General features: G+C 44.8%; 1 protein-coding gene across 9 annotated transcripts in view; it reads left to right on the forward strand.

Annotated features, from left to right (window-relative positions):
- The window catches only part of XPNPEP3 (X-prolyl aminopeptidase 3), a 474,091-nt gene that overhangs the window by 197,937 nt on the left and 249,836 nt on the right, over positions 1-26,318 (forward strand). The gene's annotated exons all lie outside the window — the stretch shown is intronic.

Consider the following 26,318-nt stretch of genomic DNA (forward strand, 5'->3'; position numbering starts at 1 on the left):
CGGTCACCCTCCTGCGGCGCTTCCTGTGGCGCTGACCAGCGACGCGTGGAGCCGGGCGGGAGGACGCAGGATCGCCGCGTCTGACAGGTAAGTAGCGATCCCCGTCCCCAGCGATGTCGCTGGTGAGATCTGCCTGTGTGGCAGCTCACTAGCGACCACCTAGCGATGCACCAGCGATCCTGACCGCGTCATAGCGCTGGTCGGGATTGCTGGTGCATCGCTAGGTGTAACGGTACCCTTAGACAACACCCAGACATAGAAGAGGTTAGATTAGCTGGAATATCCCATATTGTAGCAGCTTTCACAGATGACTTATTATTATTATTATTATTATTATTATTATTATTATTGTTATTATTATTGACAAATCCTAACAAAGAAATCCCTGCAGTTCTGGAACTGTTTGAAAAATTTGGAGGCATATCAAATTTTAAAATAAATCTAGATAAATCGGAGGCTGTGAGTATGAATGTCCAGAATTCGACTCTTCAAGATGTCAAATCCAGATTCCCAATTAAGTGGAACTCGAGCTTCATTAAATACTTGGGAATCAAATTGAGCCCACATTGGCATTCATTATTCTCACTTAACTGTGCCCCTCTGATCAACACTATGTTAGAACTGAATAAGTCGTGGAGGGCACCTTTTGTCTCCTGGATAGGTCATAAAAATCTGCTAAAAAGTTTCATACTCCCCAAATTCAGCCATGTATCAAGAATGCTCCCTATCAAGGTGCCTATCACATTTTTTCAGAGAATACGCTCCATCTTTGGGAAGTACATATGGAGTGGCTCGAGATCTACACTTAACTATAAAATACTTTCACTCCCTAGGACAAAAAGGGGTATGAGCGCTCCCGATCCACAGAAATATCACACAGCAGCGACACTGTCTTTGATAGTAGATTGGGTAAGGAATCTTAAACAAAAGCTATGGACAAAGATAGCAAATGATTCAGTACCTGTCCCGATTGCTACCATACTTCATGCTCCCAAAGATTTTATCCACAAATTGGAGATATATAACACTATGACTAGGAATGTGGTACACACCTGGGCCAGAAACTCCAACTTATCAATGCCACTTCTGTCTCCTCTGGCCAGGGTGATGGACTTACCAGGGTTGTACTTAGACCAAACAAAAATTAAATCCACAAGACTCCTTGCACTCGATTAAAGAGGGCATAGACAGTATACTCGCAGAGGGTACACTGCTTCCGTTACCAGAATTACAGACTAAATTCCCAAAACAGCATATTAATTTTCTCCACTATAATAGACTTAAAAAAGCTATTTGATCATATTTACAAGCTGGTATCCCATTTAAGGAATTATCGACTTTCGAAACCTTACTAACACAACATAAACAAGCCAAAGGAGTATTAGCAAAATTATACCAGACCCTTTTGTCAGACTCAGTACCTATTAAACTTGCCTATATATTAGCAGGGAGAAAGAACTTGGAATCAAGCTGCAGGACTGGGAGGTTGAGTGCATTTATAAAAATTCATTCGGGCCATCTAACTGTGTAAGAGTTCAAGAAAACTCATATAAGAGTGTCACAAGATGGTATACCACCCCAGTGGTAACTCACACATGGTACCCCAATATACCCCCAACCTGTTGGAGATGTAATAGAGACAAAGGGGTGTACCTGCACATTTGGTGGTCATGTGATAAGATTAGACCATTTGGGATGATGTTCTGAAAATTATAACCTAGTTGTGCAAACTTTTGAAACCCCCACGGCTGAGCTTCATCTTTCTGAACTGCTCTAGCGACATCTCACAGGCCAAGTACAAAACACTACTCCTATTTTTATTAGCAGCAGCCAAATTAATTATTCCCACAAAATGGCGCTCTGAGTAGCCCAAATGTTGTTGATTGGCTCCAAAAAGTCGACCAGCTTTATTATGTAGAGGAAATTGGAGCTTTCACAAACTTCTCAAAAGACAGGTTTGGGGTAGCATGGGAGCCATGGGTACTGTACAGGGAATCGGATAAATATTTAAAGGTAGTAGGTCAGCAGTCCCACACAGCGACTGAATGATGGTCGTGCATCCACCCTAAAACCTAACAAGCTTTCATCAGAGGTTAATGCTTGTTACATAGGTCTCATGAAGCTGTAAGGCACTTACTGCCGGTACCACTATCCACTTTTACATGGAAGATTCCCCTTGCCCCACCCTTTCTTCTGGTGTTTCTTTCCCTACTTTCTCTATATATCTCTATGTGTCAATGTTATAATTTAAGATCTATAGGTGTGTACACACTGGATTAGACTCCTTCGTTATAAAGCAGTAGGAAAATGATGATGAACTGTTGTTGAATGAGAAATTATAACTTCTACTGTGATTAATCATACCATGTACTATGTGACGACCTAATGAAATAACTTCTGACAACATTATATTGGAAAAAATGCACACCCTGTTATGTAACTTTACACTATTGTTTATTTGTATTATATAACCCAATAAAAAGATGTTTAAAAAGAAAACATTGAAGGGAGTCTGCTACCCCCCAAAATTCATTTTAAATAAGCTATACAGTGGTGTAGGGGACTTGGCCCCTATAGCAAACTTACTATCCCTGGACCTGTTCCTGTAACAGTGCCTGAGAAGATATATTTTAATTCATATGCAAATGAAGAGCCTTTGGTGCACTGTTACGCCTCATTTGTATATTGGGCCCTTCCCCCGCTTTGATTGACAGTGCTCACTTCCCAGAGTGAACAGCGTCTGAATGTTGCTAGCGTATGTGCGACTGTGCATGCACGCTTTGGCTCCTCGCGTTCTACTCCCTTTTTTTAAGCCACCACCCGCAGCACCTCCTGTTGTATTATAGTGCAGTGATGTCCCCAGGAGCCGTGATATGATAGCACTTATTGGTCTCTCGCCTCACTATGGCGTTCCTGCCATAACTTCCAAGACCTAACTAGTTAGTGAGGAAAGAGACAATGAAGTGTTACCATACACACAGCTCCTGGGGACATCACTCCACTTTATTAGAGGAGGATGAATGAACTCATGGAGATCAACATCCGACACTGCGGAGACACCATCACGTGTTTCTCAACGCAGTGATTCTAGAGCACTGCCCCCATCCCTTATGGGAAATATGCAAAACATGCAAAACAGAAGCTGCGGAGACACCATCACGTGTTTCTCAACGCAAGCAATGACCAGCCAGGTCTTTGTCCGGGAAGGAACAACCACGGGAAGGGCAGTCTCCAATGAAGGAAACCACCTATGCCAAAACATGGTATCCATCCACATACAGCTGTTTCAGGGTATTGCCCCTCATCAGTGTGGAGTAGGAAACTGGCTGGTAGGAGCAATGCCTAGTAAAAAGACTATGAAGAAGAGGATGAATGAACTCATGGAGATCAACATCCGACACTGCGGAGACACCATCACGTGTTTCTCAACGCAGTGATTCTAGAGCACTGCCCCCATCCCTTATGGGAAATATGCAAAACATGCAAAACAGAAGCTGCGGAGACACCATCACGTGTTTCTCAACGCAAGCAATGACCAGCCAGGTCTTTGTCCGGGAAGGAACAACCACGGGAAGGGCAGTCTCCATGTTTTGGCATAGGTGGTTTCCTTCATTGGAGACTGCCCTTCCCGTGGTTGTTCCTTCCCGGACAAAGACCTGGCTGGTCATTGCTTGCGTTGAGAAACACGTGATGGTGTCTCCGCAGCTTCTGTTTTGCATGTTTTGCATATTTCCCATAAGGGATGGGGGCAGTGCTCTAGAATCACTGCGTTGAGAAACACGTGATGGTGTCTCCGCAGTGTCGGATGTTGATCTCCATGAGTTCATTCATCCTCCTCTTCATAGTCTTTTTACTAGGCATTGCTCCTACCAGCCAGTTTCCTACTCCACACTGATGAGGGGCAATACCCCGAAACAGCTGTATGTGGATGGATACCATGTTTTGGCATAGGTGGTTTTCTTCATTGGAGACTGCCCTTCCCGTGGTTGTTCCTTCCCGGACAAAGACCTGGCTGGTCATTGCTTGCGTTGAGAAACACGTGATGGTGTCTCCGCAGCTTCTGTTTTGCATGTTTTGCATATTTCCCATAAGGGATGGGGGCAGTGCTCTAGAATCACTGCGTTGAGAAACACGTGATGGTGTCTCCGCAGTGTCGGATGTTGATCTCCATGAGTTCATTCATCCTCCTCTTCATAGTCTTTTTACTAGGCATTGCTCCTACCAGCCAGTTTCCTACTCCACACTGATGAGGGGCAATACCCTGAAACAGCTGTATGTGGATGGATACCATGTTTTGGCATAGGTGGTTTCCTTCATTGGAGACTGCCCTTCCCGTGGTTGTTCCTTCCCGGACAAAGACCTGGCTGGTCATTGCTTGCGTTGAGAAACACGTGATGGTGTCTCCGCAGCTTCTGTTTTCCACTTTATTAGAGGCCTGCTCACCACCCTTACCATCACTATGTATATTTTTACAATTTTCCCTGCCGCTCCACAGCATTCGTGTCTGACATAGAAGCCGCTGACATGCAGGGAAAAGTTTTCTTTTTTTAGAAAAAAAAACTATTTTTATTAATTTAACTATTTTAACAACAAGGAAAAGGTACAGACAGTTACAGTATATTTATGACATTAAGCCAAAATCCCACCTTTCCCCCCCCCTCCCCTTCCTACAATTGTCATCATTTGAAAGGATTCCTTAAATTGGTGCGTGTCCACTGATGCTTTGTAGCAGGTACCATCTGGTGCACTCAAATTGCTTCTTAAGTCTGTTCCTAGATTCTGTATCCAAGGATGGAACAAAAAACGACCATCTGGTGAAGAACTTCTCTGTTAATTTTTCTTTGTTGGTCAAGGTTTCCAACCAGTCCATTTTAAACAGAAAATTAATTTTTGTCAATATTAACGATTTTGACGGAACATTTTGGTGTAACCATTGATGTAATATACTTTTCCTTACTGCTGAGGCCCAAATCACTAACATGGCTTTGGTGTGCTTTGGCAATACTCTTTGGGTCTCCTCTAGGATATTAAAAATAGCCCATTGTGGGGTAACAGGGAACTCAAAACCACTCAATTGTTGCAACTCAGAGTGGATATCACGCCATAACTTTTGAATTTTTGGACAACCCTACATATGATGGAAAATGTCAGTATAGACCACATTTTACACATTGATATGAATTTGTGGGAGACATTCTAGATTGGACGTACGGGGTAATATAAGTCCTATGTAGCAATAATATGGTCATATCTGTATAACTATTATATGGAATAACTTTCCTTTGTGTCGCAGTAGCTTCTAATATATCTCCCACCTCCAGACCTTCCATGTCCCGTACCCATCTCGCCGGACCCGAGGTTTTGGCCTCCCAAGACTATTCCTTCCGCAGAGTGGAGTATATGGTACTAGTTGACACCAAGTGAGCCCTGCCCATTCTGAGAAGGATATCCAATTTACCGCCCAAACCCTCACTCCGTCTGCTAACTATAAACCTAAGAACCAGACAACGTGCTTGCAGGAATAAGAACGGCCGTCCTTCAAATATGGGATAACGGGATACTGCCTCGTCAAAAGTGATCATAGAGAAACTATGGTCTAATAGATCCACCCCAAGAACGCATTTTTGTTCCGCCATAGTTTTATAAATTTTTGGTGGTTTACCTTTCAAAAACAATAGGTTACCCAGAAAAGGCTGGAAAGGTGACAGTCTACCATTCAAATTACACAATTTCCTCCCTCTTCTCCAAGACAGAATAGTTTGCCACAATATTGGATGATCTCTAATTTCATCAGGGAGTTCCTCGTTAGTCAGATGTAACAAGGCCATTAATGAAATATGTGGGTAAATCTGCCCCTCTAGGTGAGTATTGGCGAAGTGGGATGTCCCCCACATCCAATCTATTACATATCGTAAATTGGCCGTTATGTTATATCGGACAATATCGGGGAAGTTAATGCCTCCCTCAGATCTTGGGAGTTGTAATTTACATAACCCAATACTTGAACGACCCCCCACTCCCCATATAAACTGTCGAAATGTCCTATTCAAAAGTTTAAAGGGGTTGTCCGGGCTTTTCACATAATCTCAGTGCATATCTGGGCTGCAGAATGCTGACAATAAGTAATTTACCTTCTGTGGCAAGTTTGCAGGGTTTCCAAGATATGATCTCTTCTAAGAAAAACGTCCAGGGGGGGTGTGTTCTGGCATTGAAATGAGAACTGGTCGTTTCCTCCTACTCTACTAAAAACATGCCCTCTATAGCAACAGGCCCTCCCCGACCACATGAACAAGCCCTCCTCACACAGTAACAAATCTTCGCCCTCTAGCAGCCTCAGTGCAGAGAGCAGGACCACCCAGCTGCTCCTCCCCCAGACACATGCTGAACAGTGATCTATGGAAAGTGAAACTAGTGAGGAGGAAACGACCAGTTCTCATTTCAGTGCCAGAGCACACCCCCCCCGGATGTTTTTCATAGAAGCAAGAGATCATATCTTGGAAACGCTGCAAACTGGCCACAGAAGGTAAATTACTTATTGTCAACATTCTGCAGCCCAGATATGCACTGAGATTGTGTGAAAAGCCCGGACAACCCCTTTAATGTCCGATTTTGATAACAGAAGTGGTAATGTTTGAAATAAATAATAATTTAGGAAAAATTATCATTTTAATTAAGTGACATTTCCCAGTAAAAGACAAAATTAAATGTTTCCAGGAGTTTAGGAGGCTAGTAACCTTATTAATAATGGGTCCATAATTAAGGCAATACAATTTATGTGGATCTGCTGGAAGTCTGATGCCTAGATATCCAATAGACTCACTCCTCCATTGAAAGGGGAACCAGTAGAGTTGAGCGACTTTGCCTTTTTTTTGGGTCGAGTCGGGTTTCATGAAACCCGACTTTTGCAAATGTCGGGTCGAACGAAATCGGACGATTTTTGTGAAAAGTCGAAGGCCGACTGAAACACGAAACCCAATGCAAGTCAATGGGGAAGCAAAGTCAGCAGGGAGTGGAGGCCAGGAAACACACCTACAGTGCCCTTTTGAATGCCAAAAACATCAAATCTTATTACTGAAGCTTTTCCACCTTAATTTACTTCATAATACTAGTTACGCACTGAAAAATGGGGGTTATTTGGCTAAATTTGTGGGGGGGGTAGGGCTGGCTCCAGGTTTTCATGTGCCCTGGGCCAAAGAGCGCCCCTTTAACACATACCACAACTCATGATGCTCCGATACGGCAGAGAAATAGCGGTATAGTACAATGAAAAATACTTCACTTTTTACATCTCATGACTGATATCCATTTTAAATTCTCCAATAGCTCCAAAAACGGACAGTATCTTACTCCATACAGTATTATGGCCACCGCATAGTGCGCTATACAGAGTAATGAGGCCCATATATTTCACCATACAGAATCATTGGTCCCATATAATGTTTGAAACAGTATATGATGCTCCACATAATGCTACAGTATATGTTGGTCCCCATGGATGAAGCTGCACTGTCTTATGGGCCCAAATAATGCTTTGTATATAATGGGCCCCATTTCTAATGCTCTAGTGTATAATGGGCCCTGTAAATGCTGCTCCAGTGTCTGATGTCCACCTTTGGAATGCTCCAGTGTATGGTGGGCCCCATATATCATTCTCCAGAGTATAGTGCTCCCCAAAAATTGCTGTCCCAACATTGAAAACAATTAAATAAGTCTCCTTGCTAGGGAATCCCTCTACTAGTCTGGGTGTACAGACGTGATGTCATTGCGCGCTCTGATCAGAATATCACTGTCAGGAAACGCGGAAGACGTCATGGCGGTGGAGCAGGGAGAGGTAAGTATTTCAACTTTGCAAGTGCTGTGATCCAGAGCAAGCAGGGGGTGCCCACTCGTTGGCGACGGCACTGGCACAGGGCCCCTCATAATAATAATAATAATAATAATCTTTATTTTTGTATAGCGCTAACATATTCCGCAGCGCTTTACAGTTTGCACACATTTTCATCACTGTCCCCGATGGGGCTCACAATCTAAATTCCCTATCAGTATGTCTTTGGAGTGTGGGAGGAAACCGGAGTGCCCGGAGGAAACCCACGCAAACACGGGGAGAACATACAAACTCCTTGCAGATGTTGTCCTTGGTGGGATTCGAACCCAGGACCCCAGCGCTGCAAGGCTGCAGCGCTAACCACTGAGCCACCGTGCTGCCCTGCTGCCGCCCCTCATAGTACGGCGGTGTGTCTGACGGCGGGTGGGCCAAACCTGCACTTTCAACTGCACCTTCTTTTTTGTCACAGTGTAAGGTGGTACAGTATATGGGAAGGGTAACCTGAGTTTCATCTGGGTCACATTCAGGCTGTGTAGAGTGCGAGGGGAATGTAGTGGTCTGGGTCAATGTACCAGCAGAATCATCTAGCAGTGGCTGGGCCTCAGTGCACTTGTGGCGCCCCCAGGAGTACGGTCGCCACAGTTTCATTACCTTCCTCCTTGGGAGTGTGATGTCATGCTTGGGAGCAATGAAGGATCTCTCTAGCAGTTAAACCAACACACAACACATTTCCCACTCCAGGCCAGCAGGGAGACCTCTGAACCTGACTGCTGAGGACCTGCTGTCTGTGGTCGGGAGGAGGTAAGTTAGGGCAGTCTGTGAAGGGAAGGGGAAGTGTGTGGACGTGAGAAGGGGAGCTGGAGGATGAGCAGAGTTAAGGCTCACTCCTAGCTTGAGCGCATGGTCCGGATTCCGGTCTCCGAGTTTGTAGGGACACTGACGTTCCTGCAGCAGAAACCGGAGGAAGTAGCAGCTGTAAATGCTCTGTACCCAACTAAGGCTCGGAGGCCCCAGCAGCGACGTGTGGGAGCCAGAAGGAAAAGGCTACGGCTGCCTGCCATACGAGAAAGTTCCAAGAGAGAGTCAACAGGGGGAACTTCATTGAACGAAGCACTGCGAGGACCTCAGATAAGAGCTAGAACGGAGACCACACTACCTATCTGCATAGAGAGAATTCCAAATTGGCTTCCAGGCTGACCAACTCCTTCTCCATCTATACTCTGGGTCCTGGACAGCACTTACCAAGTACAGGTAAAGGAACTGCACGACTGTGTCTGTCCTCTTTCTCCTGCGCCTGGCGCACGGCTCTGCTACATCCTGCACTGCACACCATCTACCAACTCTTTCATGTGCCCTGCGACAATGGCCATACGTGTGCAGGGCTTCTACATCTTAGCTGCACCACAGCTTCTGTCCCAGAGAAGCGCCACTGCAGCGCTGGTCAATCTACTTAGAAACCACAGGTGGCGTCACGTATCATTCACCTATAAACGTAATTCACCCCTTTGCATGGACGCCCAGGGCCACGGAACGGGTCACCACCACTGTGACACATCCCAGGGAGACACCGTCCCGGTACCGATTAACCCCACTGCCCTGCCTGGCCACCCACACTCCATGTCAGATTCATCTTGGACTGGGGAATTCACGATTTGACGTGATAACCCATGCATGGTATGATAGAAAGAGCTACATGGACTAAGTGTGGCCTGCTGCATCATTCACTTTGGGTGGGGGTGCAGGAGACAAGGAAAGGGGTTCTTCCTGACCAGGAGCCAGCACTTGACGACGCAGTGCTTGCATTTTTTGAAACTTCAGAAGAGGAGGGCATATTTGCTGGAGTCTGTTTTGGCAATGTAAGCCCAAACCAGTTCCTCATGCTCCGGCTTTAAAAACGGTTAACCTACTCCCAGAAAAGGTAGCCTTCCAAGCGTTCCGTAGACAGACCATGACGCAGGCTCAACACCTCCTACCTTAGCTACTATTGTGCTTTTGCCACTACCAGCAGATGCACCACCACCATCAGCACCAGCTGCCCCCCCCACGCCCACGTCCGCGGTCTCTTCCACCAAACTTCCAATTTAGCACAAAATAGACACAAAATAGCATCACATATATGGTACTGTATCAGAAGCGTACAGCTCTATTCAGTCAAAGGATAATTATCAATCTCCATATATATTCCATCAGTCACACAGAGACACTCCCAGGCTCAGTATGGATTAGACAAGAATATAAAAAGTAGACAAAGTGTACAGTATCATCAGATAGCAGGTATATATAGCATAGTTTAAACATTAACAATGTAAACATTAACAATGTACATCTATATATCATGAGTAGTGTTGAGCCACCCCGCTAGTATTTTGGTTCGTCGCACAGGAGGCAAGTTCGTCGAATGTTCGTCGAACCACACTGAAAACAATGGCAGGCAATCACAAACACATACTAACACATAGAAAACAATTACAAAACACCTTAAAAGGTGTCCCAACGCCGACAAAATGCTCAGAAGCCAAAAATAACATATGGAAAAGGGCAACTACATTTACAAAAGAGGTGGAGGAGTAAAAGGAGGAGGTGGAGGAGACACAGATCAAGGCTTGTCATGCCCTTATGAAGTCAAGAAAGTCTGGACTAAAAATATAAAAACCAAACCCAAAAAAACAAAAACTGAAAACAAACACGATCATATACCGTCGTACTTCCCACCAATAAATTATGGCAACTGGCGATCGGGCGGCGTTATTCCCATGAACCTCCAAACAGCGTCCATGAAGCCAAAGTGTTTGCTTTCCGGGGGCAGTATGATTGCAAAGCTGAACCTTAAAGGAATGTCCAAAAGGGCACCACCAGGAATGGAGCCTACGGCTTAATTGGACTCCACCAGGGAAACCACAACCATGCCACCTCAAAAAAAGATGCACACATTGAAAGCTTTGTCGATTGTGTGTGTGTGGTGTGGTATGTCCGTTTGTAGTTGTGCTAGCGATTTGTCAGCTTTATTCCGTTAACGAACGAGACTCCGGCATGCTCCTGCGGTACGCGTAAAGCTTACTAGAGGGATACGCGAGGCTCTGGCACGCGCGATCGAGCAATAACAGGGCTATCATGGCCTTCCATGTCCAGGGCTACATGCGCGCTACACTGAAAGGACCATCTTTTGTCGCTTACAGGTGCAGATAACCCGCTGAACACCGTTAGTGATGGGGATCTGGGATTCCAATAATTCGCCGTGAACGATGATTTCCCAGTAAGTGCAGGTCAACAGCAATTCCTGATTTCGGCCTAACTGCCATTCCAGAAAAAATGCAAAGCATTACGTGTCCAAACCACAGGTGCTGTAGCTTGTTTAACAGCTCTGCAGCCGTTCTCAGGCCCAGTATGGATTCTACAAGATTCGAGAAAGTTGATAAAGGGTACAGTTTCACCGGATAACACGTATATATGTTGCATAGTTTACACATTAAAAACCTATGTGTATTGATCAGGAGGCAGGCTCAGACGGTCTCAGGCCCAGTATGGATTAGACCAGATTGTACAAAGTTGAGATAGGGTACATTATCACTGGATAGCAGGTATATAGAGCATAGTTTAATCATTTAAAATCTCCGTGTTCTCTGCATGGATTACACAACAATCTAAAAACTAGAAAAAAGGAAATGTATTTCAAGCGTACACCATGATACACTTTTGGTGGTATTTTTAAATCTTCATTTATATTTCTGTCTCAGTAAGACAGCCCAGACTCTCTGCAATAGGAAATTAGATGCATACAATTATTTACCTAAAGTCTAGTGATTGCAGAAATCTACGAATTACTATTCACGGGAACAACTTCCGTCACAATTCTCAGAGGCGATGCTGACCCTCAATTAATTAGTGTGTGGACACAGAAAAAACCTTTCTTTGTGAAGAAAGTGTTGCTGTATCGCAGTACCGTTGATCCCATCGCCGTTACTCATATCCATCCAATTTTGATCACAGGGAGAGATGTAAACATGGTGCTCACTGCCTATCATGATCTGTCACGTAACTTTGGAGTGCAAAACACAGAAGCCATAGACCGTAGGCGATTCAATTGGATTGGCATGAGAGGGAGGGCACATTTAAAAATGTGCGCTGGAATGTCACACGTCTGTGGGTAGGAAAACTGTTAAAGCTGATGAGAAACCACCACTGCATCTCATTGTAAGTCGACGTCCATAAGAAATGGAAGCCATTGATGATCTGAAGCTGGATCCCGGCCAGCGGGACAGGGCATAGCTACGTCTTAACCATCATCTTCTATCAGTTCACCAAATTTGAAGTGCCAGTCCCAGTGATGGATTTGACAGCCCAGACTACACAGCGGAGGAGCAGGGAGAGTTAAACATTGCAAATGCTGGGGGCCTGCCCAAGCAAGGGGGGCCCCCTCGTGGGTGTCGGCACTGGCACTGGGCCCCTCATAGTACCGCAGTGAGTCTGACGGCGGGTGTGCACCACCACCGTCAGAGACACTTGATTGCACTATGAGGGACCCTGTGCCAGTGCCCGCGCCCACGAGTCTGCCCACCCACCTGTCCAGGGCAATGGCAATCGCATGGTTGCATGCGCTCGGTGGTGACCCCGGCCATTGGGGGGAGGAGGCTGCCCAGTTAGGGAGGTTTACAAAATGGCATATGTTGATGTGGGACATTCACCTGCTGCTAAAGGCGAAATTGGTCAAGTCCCAGGAACAGGCGGACCAAAGAAAACAATTTTTCTGGCAATCTATGTGTCATCAGGGTAAGGTGGGACAAAATCCTTGGAAACCCATGCATGGTTCATTTTAATGAAGGTTAGATCATCCACATTTTGGGTCGACAGACGGGTCCTTTTTTCTGTCAGTATTGATCCAGCAGCACTGAAGACTCTTTCCGATAGCACACTTGCAGCTGGCCATGCGAGCTCCTGTAAGGCATATTGTGCCAATTCAGGCCAGGTGTCCAGTTTAGCTGCCCAATAGTCAAATGGGAATGACCTGTGAGGGAGAACATCGATATGGGAGGAAAAGTTGTTTGTAACCATACTTGACAAGTGCTGTCTCATGTCACTTTCAATCGATGCAGTATTACCAGTCGTGTGAGCGGGACTTGAAAAATCAGTCCACAACATGGTCAGGAAACCCCTGTTTCCAACGCCACTTCTGATGTGTCCACCACCAACACCGCTTCCAAGTTGCCCCCGGCCCCTACGGCTCGTGTGAGAACCATCACCGCTGCTGTGTGCTGGGAATGCCTCAACCAACCGGTTTGCCAGAGTAGCTTGTTTGTTAGCCAATATTAGGTCAAGGTTCTCCTGTGGCATGATGTTTTGGAATTTGCCTTTATAGCGTGGATCCAGGATGCTGGTCAACCAGTAGTCATCATCGTTCATCATTTTGGCAATGCGGGGGTCCCTTTTTAGGATCTGCAAGGCATAATCTGACATGTGGGCCAATGTTCCCGTTGTCAATGATGCACTGCGAGTGCTGGGTGGAGGAGCACTTTCTGGAAAATCCATATCCCACCAGTCACGCACAAACCCTGTACCAGACCTTGCAAAGCCAACATTTTCTCTTGCCCCACGAGAAGCATCCTCCTCCCCTCAATAATCATCCCCATCATCATCCTCCTCCTCTTCTTCCTCCACCTCGTCCACGACAGTTCCCTGACCAGACAATGGCTGACTGTCATCAAGGCTTCCCTCCTCCTCTTCCTCCTCATCAACCTCGAACTGCAGACGCCTGCTCCTTAATGTGCGTCAAAGTTTGCATGAGCAGATGCATAAGTGGGATGCTCATGCTTATGATGGCGTCGTCTGCGATTACCAGCAGTGTGCATTCCTCAAAACACTGAAGGTTTTTACAGAGGTCTTTCTGCTTTGACCACTGCACACCTGTCAACTCCATGTCTGCCCTCAAAGTGCCTGCCCGTGTATCCTCCCACAAATGCATTACAGCCTGCCTTTGTTCGCACAGCCGCTCAACCATGTGTAGGGTGGAGTTCCACCTTGTTGCAACGTCGATAATTAGGTGGTGCTTGGCAAGGTGGAGCAATCGCTGCAGCTTCTGCATACGACTGGAGTGTACCGGCGACCGGCGGATGTGCGAGCACAGTCTTCAAACCTTAAGGAGCAGGCCTGTTAAATCCGGATAATTAGTGAGGAAGCACTGCACCACCAGGTTCAAGGTGTGAGCCAAGCAAGGTATGTGTCTGAGTTTTGAAAGGGCTATGGCTGCCACAAAATTCCGGCCGTTATCACTAACTACCTTGCCTACCTCAAGATGTAGACTGCCCAGCCATGACTCAGTTTGTCGCTGAAAGTAGTCGGTCAGTACCTCTGCGGTGTGTCTGTCGCCCAAACACATCATCTGCAACACAGCCTGCTGACGCTTTCCACTAGCTGATCGATAGGGGGACACCTCGTTTGCAACACTGTCACTGCAGTGCTCGTGCGACTGCGCTCTGTGGACCAGCTTTTGCTTCTGGAGGAGGAGGAGGGTCGAACGCCTACAGCCAACTGTTTCCTATACTGTGGGCTAGGCAGCACTGTGCCACCACCGCTGTCCCCTGTGAACCCTGCATCCACCACATTAACCCAGTGCGCATTGATGGACACGTAACGGCCCTGGCCATGCCTACTGGACCATGCATCAGTTGTGAGGTGCACCTTTCCACTCACTGACAGCTTGAGTGCATGGACAATGCGGTCTTTCACATGAAGGTGGAGGGCTGGGATGGCTTTGCGAGAAAAGAAGTGGCGACTGGGTAGTTCATAGCGTGTAACTGCGTAGGCCATTAGTTCGCGGAAAGCTGCGCTTTCAACCAACTGATAGGGCTTTATCTCTAACGAGATTAGTTTGGCAATGTGGGTGTTCAAAGCCAGTGTACGCGGATGAGAGGATGAGTACTTTTTTGTCCTACTCATAGTCTCTGGTAGGGTGAGCTGGACTTGAGCGCTGGATATGGTGGAAGTAGCTGTGGACATGGCGGACTGAGAGAGGGTTGATGATGGTGATGGAGTTGGTGTTCTTTCTGATGGCCTAGATTCAGTCTTTCGTTGCAATAACAGTGTGATTCCATGAATGATTTGCCCTTGCGACGACAACTCAACATTTTCTGCTGGTGGTGTGCTAACCGGTGGACTTACAGTGGGGGAAACAATGTTGCGTTGCTGACTACCTTCTTTGGGAGCAGTAGCACATGTGGTACGTGAGTTTTGGTAGTCCATCCATGCTTGCAAGTGCATGGTGTTTAAATGTCTTAGCATGCAACTGGTATTCAAATTTCTCAGATTTTTCCCTCGGCTAAAGGTCTTTGCGCACTTCTTACAGATTACCTTTGCCTGATCATTAGGATTTTGTTCAAAAAAGTGCCACAATGCACTCTTCCTACTAGGGAAGACAGTTTGAGGCCTTGCACGCTGTGCTTTTTTGACCGTCTGGCCAAGCTGTCCTGCAATTTTTTTGGGTTTTTGTAACCCGTTTTTGGACTGCTCCGGGCCTGCCAGATAACAACTGTTGCGATGTCGATGCCCGCTGCAGATGCTCCTCCTCCTCTTCTGAGCTATTGGCAGCGGCACACTCTACCCCCAATAGATGCCAATCTGGGTCAACAACTGGGTCATCCATCACCTCCTCTTCAATGTCATGTGCACCTTCCTCTGTGTCACCGTGTATAGTGGTATAGTATGCGGGAGGGGGCAACTGAGATTCATCAGGGTCAGATTCTGGCTCAGTACACTGCGAGGACAATGTAGTGCTCTGAGTGAATGTACCAGCAGATAAATCTAGCAGTGGCTGTGCATCAGTGCACTCCATGTCAGATTCATCTTGGCCTGGGTAATTCACGATTTGACTTGATAACCCAGGCATGGTATGTGAAAACAGCTCCATGGAGTAATCTGTAGTGTGGCCTACCGCATCCTTCAATTTTGGTAGGGGTGAAGGACACAAGGAAAGGTGTAGTTCATGACCATGAGCCTCCAATGACGACTCAGTGCTTTTATTTTTTAAAACTTCAGAAGAGGAGGCGATAGAGCTGGAGGCTGAGTCAGCAATGTAAGCCAAAACTTGTTCTTGAAGCTCCGGCTTTAGAAGCGGTTTACCTACTCCCAGAAAAGGGAGCCTTCGAGGCCTTGTGGAGCCAGACGATGACGCAGCCTCAATACCTCCAGTATTAGGTGCTATTTTGCTTTTGCCACTACCAGCAGATCCAACACCAACACCATCATTACCAGCTGCCAACCCCCGCCCACTTCCACGGACTCTTCCACCACACTTCCTCATTTTTTGGAAAAATTTACCCAAATTTACACCAACTCTCTGGTACTGTAAAACAAGGTACAAGGTGTATATAGTACTGGGGAGAATTGGAATGTCTCTACACTTCAGGACACTGAGATTCAGTCAGGCCCTGTTTATTTAACACCGCAATATGACAGGCAGATTCTCTACACTGTGTTCCAAATTATTATGTAAATTGGATTTAATTGTCCTAAAGATGTAATTTTTTGTTTTTCAAATAAACTCATAGATGGTGTTGTGTATCAGGGCTCTTTGGATCACTGAAATCAATCTCAAACGCCTGTGATAATTAGTTTACAAGATGAGCTCAATTAAAGGAAAACTACTTAAGAATGATGTTCCACATTATTAAGCAGGGCACAGGTTTCAAGGAATTTAGGAAAGAAAAAGGATCTCTCTGCTGCTGAAAAGCATCAAATAGTGCAATGCCTTGGTCAAGAGATGAAAACATTAGATATTTCCCAAAAACTTAAACGTGATCATCGTACTGTTAAGAGATTTGTGGTTGATTCTGAGCACAGACATGTTGCGCTGATAAAGGCAGAATGAGGAAGGTTTCTGCCAGGCAAGTTCATCGGATTAAGAGAGCGGCTGCTTAAAAGCCATTACAAACCAGCAAACAGATATTTAAAGCTGCTGGTGCCTCTGGAGTCCCTCGAGCCTCAAGGTGTAGGATGCTTCAAAGGCTTGCTGTGGTGCATAAACCTACTATTCAGCCACACCTAAACAGTGTTCACAAGCAGAAACGGTTGCAGTGGGCCCAGACATACATGAAGACTAATTTTCAAACAGTCTTGTTTACTGATGAGTGTCGAGCAACCCTGGATGGTCCAGATGGATGGAGTAGTGGATGGTTGGTCGATGGCCACTATGTCCCAACAAGGCTGCGACGTAAGCAAGGAGGTGGAGGTGTCATGTTTTGGGCCGGAATCATGGGGAAACAGCTGGTAGGGCTCTTTAAGGTTCCTGAAGGTGTGAAAATGACCTCTGCAAAGTATATAGAGTTTCTGACTGACAGCTGTCTTCCATGGTATAAAAAGTAGAAACGTGCTTTCAGGAGCAAAATCATCTTCATGCATGACAATGCACTATCTCATGCTGCAAATAATACCTCTGAGTCATTGACTGCTATGAACATAAAAGGAGATAAACTCATGGTGTGGCCACCATCTTCCCCTGACCTCAACCCTATGGAGAACCTTTGGAGTATCATCAAGCAAAAGATCTATGAGGGTGGGAGGCAATTCACATCAAAACAGCAGCTCTGGGAGGCTATTCTGACTTCATGCAAAGAAATACAAGCAGAAACTCTCCAAAAACTCACAAATTCAATGGATGCAAGACTTATGAAGGTGATATCAAAGAAGGGTTCCTATGTTAACATGTAACTTGGCCTGTTAGGAATGTTTTGAAGTTAAATAGCTTTTTTGTTCAGTGAATGTGACCTCCTAATGCTGCAAATTCCACAAATGAGCATTTTCAGTTCTTTAAAACAAATCAAATGTTTAGAAATTCTAGTGTGCCTAATAATTTGGAACAGTGCAATTTGAGTTTTTATTCATTTTGGAGATTATACTGTTATCATTGAGAGGTTTCTTCAATATAATTTGATGTATACTCTAACCGGTGATGACCTTTATTAGACTGACTGTCATTTGTACCGACTATTTAGGAAAATCAGAGAATAATATCATTTGCTTAATAATTTGGAACACAGTGTATGCTGTTACAAAGGTTTATAGAGGACTGTGGAGAATTGGAATGTCTCTACACTTTAGGACACTGTGGGATTCAGTCAGGCCCTGTTTATTTAACACCGCAATATGACAGGCAGATTCTCTATGCTGTTAGAAGGGTGTATAGAGGACTGTGTAGAATTGGAATGTCTCTACACTTCAGGACATTGTGGGATTCAGTCAGTCCCTCTTTATTTAACACCGCAATATGACAGGCAGATTCTCTATGCTGTTAGAAGGGTGTATAGAGGACTGTGGAGAATTGGAATGTCTCTACACTTCAGGACACTGTAGGATTCAGTCAGGCCCTGTTTATTTAACAACGCAATATGACAGGCAGATTCTCTATGCTGTTAGAAAGGTGTATAGAGGACTGTGGAGAATTGGAATGTCTCTACACTTCAGGACACTGTGGGAATCAGTCAGGCCCTGTTTATTTAACAACGCAATATGACAGGCAGATTCTCTATGCTGTTAGAAGGGTGTATAGAGGACTGTGGAGAATTGGAATGTCTCTACACTTCAGGACACTGTAGGATTCAGTCAGGCCCTGTTTATTTAACAACGCAATATGACAGGCAGATTCTCTATGCTGTTAGAAAGGTGTATAGAGTACTGTGGAGAATTGGAATGTCTCTACACTTCAGGACACTGTGGGAATCAGTCAGGCCCTGTTTATTTAACACCGCAATATGACAGGCAGATTCTCTATGCTGTTAGAAGGGTGTATAGAGGACTGTGGAGAATTGGAATGTCTCTACACTTCAGTACACTGTGGGATTCAGTCAGGCCCTGTTTATTTAACACCACAATATGACAGGCAGATTCTCTATGCTGTTAGAAGGGTGTATAGAGGACTGTGTAGAATTTGAATGTCTCTACACTTCAGGACACTGTGGGATTCAGTCAGGCCCTGTTTATTTAACACCGCAATATGACAGGCAGATTCTCTATGCTGTTAGAAGAGTGTGGGGACATGTGGGGACAAATGACACCGCAAGAAATGACCTGGAAACCATCTGCAGAGACTTTGAAGACTTAGGCAAGAAAGTGAAAGAGCTGGGAGCGCAGGTGGTCTTCTCTTCCATCCTCCCAGTGGTGGATGGCCATGGAACAAGGAGGTGGAATAAGATTCTGCAGGTGAACAACTGGCTATGTCGATGGTGCCGTCAGCAAAGATTTGGATTTCTGGATCACGGAGTGAATTACTTATACGATGGACTACTTGCTAGAGATGGGGTGCACCTTACGAAGACTGGAAAGCATGTATTTGGAAGTCGCCTTGCTACACTTGTAAGGAGAGCTTTAAACTAGAACAACATGGGAAGGGAAGCAAAAGACCAGAAAAAGCCATACACCTGACAAATGCTATTGAGAACTCTGCTATTAGAAGTGAAAAGGAACAACAAAGACAAAAGAATCTAATTAATAAAAATATTGGAGAAAGAGAAACCTATCACAAACTAAAATGTTTCTATACTAATGCACAAAGCATGGGCAACAAACAAGGAGAATTGGAACTACTAACACAGGAAAAGAAATATGATGTCATTGGAATCACTGAAACTTGGTGGGACAATACACATGATTGGAATACAAGACTAGAAGGATACAACTTATTTGCAAGAAGCAGACTTGATAAACGAGGAGGAGGTGTCGCATTGTATGTTAGAAACACGTATATCTGCACAGAGATTGAAGCTTCAGAGACTGGGAGTTCTGTGGAAACTGTTTGGGTAAGAATACAAGGACAGAACAATGGAAAGGACACCATTGTAGGCATTTACTACAGGCCGCCTGTGCAAGCTGAAGACATGGATGAACTCTTTATGCATCAAATGGCCAAGTTCTTCAAAAAATATGACTTAGTAGTCATGGGAGATTTCAACTATCCAGACATTTGTTGGGAATCTCTCTCAGGCAAAACTAACAGGTCAAGGAAATTCTTATCCTCTCTTGCTGACAACTTTATCTTCCAAAAGGTAGGGGAGAAAACAAGGGGAACTGCTACCTTGGATCTAATCCTTATAAACAGGGAGGAAATGGTTGAGGAGGTAAAAGTGGCTGGCTCCCTAGGAGGTAGCGACCATGCTATTTTAGAATTTTGGATAACTAGAGGCGGAAGACCTGTGAAGACTCAGACGTCAAGGTTAGATTTCAGAAAGGCAGATTTTAAGGGATTCAGAAAGAGAATTGGAGGGATCCAATGGCTGGATATCTTTAAAGACAAAAATGTCCAGGAAGGATGGGAAATCTTGAAAAATGAAATTCTCAAAGCACAGTTGTTAACAATTCCGAAAAGAGGGAAGAATAGGAAGCATTTAAGGAAGCCAGGATGGATGAACACAGAACTTAAGCACATGCTAAAGAGGGAGGAATATAATGCTGTCTGCAGAACCTGCAGGGCACAAATCAGATTATTAAAGCTGAAAATGAATTGAGGCTTGCAAGAGATGTCAAAAGCAATAATTAAGGATTTTGGGGATATGTCAAAAGTAAAAGAAAAGTCAAAGATGCTATAGGATTTTTACAGGATGAAAATGATGAAATGGTAAGACAGGATGTTGAGAAGGCTGAACTTTTAAATTCCTATTTTGCATCTGTTTTCTCTCAGAAAGGAAATGTAACATCAACTGTTCTTCACTGTCCTATTAAGGGAATAGAAGAATCCAGGATATCTATAAACAGAAAGATAGTGAGGAAACACTTAGCTAACCTAAATGAATTCAAGTCTCCAGATCCAGATGAATTACACCCCAGAGTACTGAAGGAGATAGCAGAAGAAATTTTTGAACCCCTCTCCATAATCTTTGAAAATTCTTGGAGAACAGGAGAAGTGCCAGAAGACTGGAGAAGAGCAAATGTTGTTCCTATCTTCAAAAAGGGGAAAGAAGGTGGACCCAGGCAACTATAGGCCGGTGAGTCTGACTTCTATACCAGGAAAGATCTTTGAACAAATTATTAAACAACATGTATGTCAGTACCTGGTTAAGAATGAAGTGATTAAACAGAGTCAGCATGGGTTTGTAACTAATAAGTCATGTCAGACTAACTTAATTTCCTTCTATGACGGAATCACTGATTGGGTGGATCAAGGAAATGCTGTAGATATAGTATATCTTGACTCCTCTCTCAGTACTGAGAGAGGAGCGTGCACGTACACCGCTGTCCAGTGTATGTAAAATTGTCAAGCTCCGTGTTTTAGTGTACGGACTGACACGCTGTCTCTCTATAGTTTTGAATGTAATCAAACAGCAAATATACTAAACTGTTTGAAAACCAGACAAAACTATTAGGTGGAGGTCTGTAAGAATGGAACAACTCCTCGACTTATCCTTACAGAGTCACACACAGATAGCTTCACTGTGGCCGTGATAACAGCCGTTACACGGCACTGAGAGAGGAGCGTGCACATACACCGCTGTCCAGTGTATGTAAAATTGTCAAGCTCCGTGTTTTAGTATACGGACTGACACACGCTGTCTCTCTATAGTTATGAATGTAATCAAACAGCAAATATACTAAACTGTTTGAAAACCAGACAAAACTATAAGGTGGAGGTCTGTAAGAACAGAGCAACTCCTCGACTTATCCTTACAGAGTCACACACAGCTTCACTGTGGCCGTGATAACAGCCGTTACACAGTACTGAGAGAGGAGCGTACACCACTATACAGTGTGTGAAAAATGAACGCTCAGGAACTCACAAGGACAAAACAATAAAATCTGGATTGCTTTGAAAAAATCAGTTTGCTCAGCAGTGGGCACACAGCAATGCAGCTACCAGGTAGCCTTAAAAGGCAGCCTAATAACCAACAGAGCTGATGCACCAAAATATAGCCTCCCCTTGCACTGCACAGTGATTGGTGTGTTGTACAGGCAAAATCGCTACCAGCAGAATCAGTTTTTGGTATCTTCTTCCCTGCCTAACACTCTCCCTACAGAATCAGCAGCAGCTCTCCCTATTCTGAGATCAGCATGAGTAACATGGCGGTCGGTGTCCCCGTCCTTTTATACCCCCTGTGACGCACCACAAAGCAAGCCAATCACTTGCATGCCCTTCTCCAAGATGGTGGTGACCGCTGCCTATGTCATCATATTGCCCACAGTGTCTGTTCTTCCTGATTGGCTGCAAAAAGGGCGCTCAAGCATCTTTTGAAACGCGACTTTGGCGCTAAAGTCGCCGACCTCGTGGCCAACCTCACGCTAAGGTCGGGTTTAGTTTCATGAAACTCGACTTTGGCGAAAGTCGGCGACTTTTCATTTTTTTCGACCCGTTTCGCTCAACTCTAGGAACCAGGTCTCATCTATTCTGCCCGCCCTGAATATCGCTAATGCTTCTAACTTATTATAATTAATTTTAAAGCCAGTAAGATGTCCAAATTCTTCAACTGTTGAGATTATGGTTGGGATTGGCAATAGCTTGTATTGGGTTGGCAATAACTAGTAAATTTTCATCTGCATAAGCCAATAATGTTGTTTCCGTGCTCCCTGTAGGAATCCCATGGAAATCCGGCATAGTTTGAAGAGTTCTCAACAAGGGATCTAATGCTAAGTTAAACAATAATGGGGACAGTGGGCATCCCTGCCTCGTACTCCTCTGAATGGCAAAGGGCTCCGATAAAGTGTTGTTTATAAAAAGCCTACATCTGGGGTCCCTATATACTAATTTAATAGCAATGCAGAACCATGACCCAAACCCTCTGACCTGTAACAGCTTATATAAATAATTCCAGGAAACTCGTATCAAATTCCTTATCTGCGTATAGACCCACCACTATGCTTCTCCTGCCTTTATTGACTCTACAACTAGATATAGTGCCTATCACTGTTCTTATATTATAGGTTATCGTTTTCCCATGTACAAACCCCATCTGATGTGGTGTAATTAACTCAGGATTAATTTGCTAAACCCTGGTTGCCAATATTTTTGTCAAGAGTTTAAAATCTGCATTGAGCAGTGAGATTGGGCGGTATCCCTCCACTTGCAGTGGATCCTTCCCAGGCTTAGGAAGCATAATGATACAAGTCTCATTAAATCTGTCTGGAATATAACCTTTTTTCATAATTCCATTAAATAACTCAACTAGATGTGGACCTACCCATGGGCCTAAGATTTTATAATATTCTCCACTAAACCCATCTGGACCCGGTGCCTTAGAAATCTTAAGAGCAGAGATGGCTGACAGGACCTCCGTAATGGTAATAGGTAAATTAAGCAAGTTTCTCTGGTCCTCCGTAATACCAGGAGCCACCCCATCCCCGAAGAAACCCGATGCCTCCGAAATCTCTTCTCCCCCATCTGCATAAAAGGACCCAAAAAACTGTCTGAATTCCTCTGTTATTTGTTCATTATCTGTTATGGCTATGCCATTTTGGTTACGAATCCTGGTAATCCTAGTTGCTTGTCTGAAAGGTTTAGTGAGAGAGGCCAGTAACCTCCCCGGCCTGTTCCCTCATTTAAAATATTTGCGTTTTTGATAGTCTAGACTATACAGCGCTCTCTCGTGCTCAATGTTTTCGGCTGCCTCTTTGGCCTCTATGAATTTCTGTTTATTTGTGGGGGTATTAGAACGTTTAAAATTTTTATATGCCTGGGTCAATTCTTCCTGAGCTGCCAACGTGGCCTCTAATAATTTTTTACGTTTATTCCTAACATAAGAGATTACTTGTCCCCTTAAAACTGCCTTAGAGGCAGCACAAAATAAATGAGGGTCAGTACAATGCATAAGAGGGGAACCTCCATCTCCTCTCCTTACATGCCGGAATTACCAATCTAGATTTGAAAACCACCGGGGCATGGTCAGATATCTGAATATCCAAGATATCTGTCAACAGAACAAGGGCCACCATAGATAATCCCAATAACCAATAGTCTAATCTTGCATGAGTGTTATGAACATGAGAGTAGTGCGAGAAATCCTTATCAATGGGATGCTGCCACCTCCATACCTCTTTCAGCTTGAAGTGGTCCATCAGCCTCTGGATGAGACCTTCATGTATTGTAGCTCCATGACTGTGTGATCCTGATCTATCCATAGATATATCATGTGCCTCATTAAAATCCCCCCCAATGGTTGTGTCCCAACCCACCAATTTAGAGAGCAACTGGGTTTGAAACTGCAAGTCTGGACCATTAGGTGTGTAAATATTTACCAAATTATAGCAAACTCCTTCTATTTTTATATTGACTATTAAAATTCTCCCCATTGGGTCCTCCCAGGTGTCCAAAATATCATAATTAAGACATTTATTGATAATTATCACCAGCCCCTCTGTTTTTTGGAATATGATGCCTCAGCGCACAATGTGTATTTTTTACTAAATAAAGATGGATGCTGTGAGGTGCTAAGGGGAGAGGTACTAGAAAACAGGTATATTTCTCCCCGTTTCATTTCATATGTCTCCCTGTACTGATGATGAAGCCAGTTTATTTCACTGTAATCCAGTCCTGGTTTCCTTAGTGATCAGCATGGAAAGGACTGGTAGTTCCCCTCCATTTATTCAATCCAGGTTTTGGTTTCCTGACTGGTCCAGCTGATATAATCAGGAGGAGCTGGGATCTCTCAGTCTATCTCGTCTGCTGAGCTGGGAGCTGACACAGTAAGATTACATGGACTTGTTTGCTGTTATATAGGTTTATTTTGTAGTTAGCCTGCTATTGCTAGTTAGTGGCCAGACGGCCTTAGATGTTTTATTTCATGTTTGGCATGTGTAACATTGAATAACAAGGATGGAATCTCCAGCGCTGGACTTCAGTTAAAAATACATCATTTATTGTAAATTCTTAAAATAGAACAGAAAAAAGTATGGATAAGGACATACAGGCAGATGGGGTCTCTGGTGGTCTCCAACCAACGCGTTTCGACCTAGAGGGTCTTACTCATGGTTCCATGAGTAAGACCCTCTAGGTCGAAACGCGTTGGTTGGAGACCACCAGAGACCCCATCTGCCTGTATGTCCTTATCCATACTTTTTTCTGTTCTATTTTAAGAATTTACAATAAATGATGTATTTTTAACTGAAGTCCAGCGCTGGAGATTCCATCCTTTATTTTGCTTCAGTCAACACCCCTGATCAAGGTGACTCCGTGCGCAGGAGGATTATGGATCGCAACCGAGACTGGTGAGCTGACCTCCCTTCATTTTCCCTATCCTTCTATAATTACATTGAATAACAAGTGTGCACAATAAATATGCCGTGTCCATATTCATGTGTAACTTGCTAGTCTGCTGAAGTGACTTCATAGCCACACGCTTGTGCCAAAGCAAAGATCCCAGCTGAGCTATCTATTCCCCACAAATGGTGTTTCGAATGCGGGCACTTGTGGCTGCTGGACTGTGACTGCAGAGAAAACGCTGTGTATGTCCTGGCTGAAAGCTTCTGCGCTTTTGAAGAGCCAAGAGTCCAGTAATATGGAGGAACTAGTGAAGCAGTTATTGCAAGCAAATGTGCAACAACACCAGACTAATACTTGCTTCCAGAAGGCTCTGGAGCAGCAACACCAGATGCAGCAAGAGCAGTTGGAGGCAATAAAACAGGCCTTGGTTCGGCAACCCCGAGATGAGGGAGACCGTGCACAAAGCGCTGCTTGTGCGCAGAAAGCCGTACAGAAGACTTTGCTTAAAATGACCGCAGACGATGATGTGGAAGCATACCTCACCGTGTTCGAACGTATTGCAGAATGTGAGCACTTACCGCTGGACAGATGGGCTGAGGTAGTTGCTCCATTTCTGAGCGGAGATCCACAAAAGGCCTATTACGATCTGAGTGGAGCGGATGCTATGGACTATATCAAACTCAAAGGCGAAATCCTGGCAAGGCTGGGAGTAAACACGTATGTACGTGCACAGAGGGTGCATTTATGGAATTTTGTGGAGCATCAGCCAGCCCGCTCACAAATGCATGATCTCATCCATCTAGTAAAAAAATGGCTGCAACCAGAGGCTTTGACGTCCGCACAGATGGTGGAGCGTGTTGTTCTAGACAAGTACCTGCGGTCCTTACCCGCTAAGATCCAGAGGTGGGTTGGACAGGGTGACCCAACTACCGCTGACCAGTTGGTGAATATGGTCGAACGCTACAATGCTTCTGAAAGCCTACTCCAAGGGACGTTAGCACCCCACTGGCTCCCCAAGAAATCGCTGGAAAATCCTGCGAAACCTACTTCATCTTCAAAAGAAGAGAACGTCACAATGAAGGGTAGCAGACCTACAAAGGACTATGGAGGTGGTACGGGCTCACATCAAGCCAGCAGACCTCGTCTGGGATCTCCATCGAGGAGACAAGGGCCTATACAATGTTGGCGATGTCGCGGGCTTGGCCATGTAGCAGCTAACTGCCCAATGACTACAGAGCCAATGGACTGTAACGCTATGAGGCGTCTTTCGTTATGTGTGCAGTCAGTCTGTGTGGCGGAGACCCTCACAGGAAATGAACAACACGTGTG

This window comes from Dendrobates tinctorius, unplaced genomic scaffold, assembly GCF_039654945.1.
Source record: "Dendrobates tinctorius isolate UK_male_01 unplaced genomic scaffold, ASM3965494v1 ptg000012l, whole genome shotgun sequence".
NCBI classification, from domain to species: Eukaryota; Metazoa; Chordata; class Amphibia; order Anura; family Dendrobatidae; genus Dendrobates; species Dendrobates tinctorius.